Below are 284 nucleotides of genomic sequence, written 5' to 3' on the forward strand. Positions count from 1 at the left end.
CCTCCCTGTGCGTAAGCGCGTATAGCATGCACATCCACATTCGAGTTTGAATGAAATAACTATAATTGATAATCTCATATAAAATTTACAACATCAATATAGAATATTGTCAGATATAAAAATAATGATGAAAATGCCGATAGCTCTGAAGATATACTCACACCCCCGATAAGTGTAGCGTTGCGACCGATGCCTGTGCAATTATAGATTTCATACTAAGTTTAAAAATATCTCCTCGAAGCGGGAAACATGTTGATTATCTTTACGTTTAATATCCGGGCGCT

The sequence above is a fragment of the Penaeus monodon genome, chromosome 30, assembly GCF_015228065.2.
Source record: "Penaeus monodon isolate SGIC_2016 chromosome 30, NSTDA_Pmon_1, whole genome shotgun sequence".
Classification (NCBI taxonomy): Eukaryota; Metazoa; Arthropoda; class Malacostraca; order Decapoda; family Penaeidae; genus Penaeus; species Penaeus monodon.